Source organism: Coregonus clupeaformis, chromosome 33 (genome assembly GCF_020615455.1).
Source record: "Coregonus clupeaformis isolate EN_2021a chromosome 33, ASM2061545v1, whole genome shotgun sequence".
NCBI lineage: Eukaryota > Metazoa > Chordata > Actinopteri > Salmoniformes > Salmonidae > Coregonus > Coregonus clupeaformis.
Window position 1 is genome coordinate 35,230,230 of NC_059224.1, and position 261 is coordinate 35,230,490.

Here is a 261-nt window from a genome sequence, read left to right on the forward strand (position 1 = left end):
AGGCGAATGGACACACACACACACACACACACACACACTCAGGAGATGGAGAGTTTTAAGGTCTTTGAGTAACAGATTGCTTTAAAGGGAAAACAGGAGGCTGTGTGTGATGGCAAGCCGGTCCAGTTCCTGTTGCCACAGTAACACTTTTGTGAAGGGCCATAAACACAGCCCACTCCACACACACACATAAATTCAACATGAGCCTCCACCCCCTGAACATACTGCCACACTACCGCCTGACAGCCTGAGGAGAGAGGG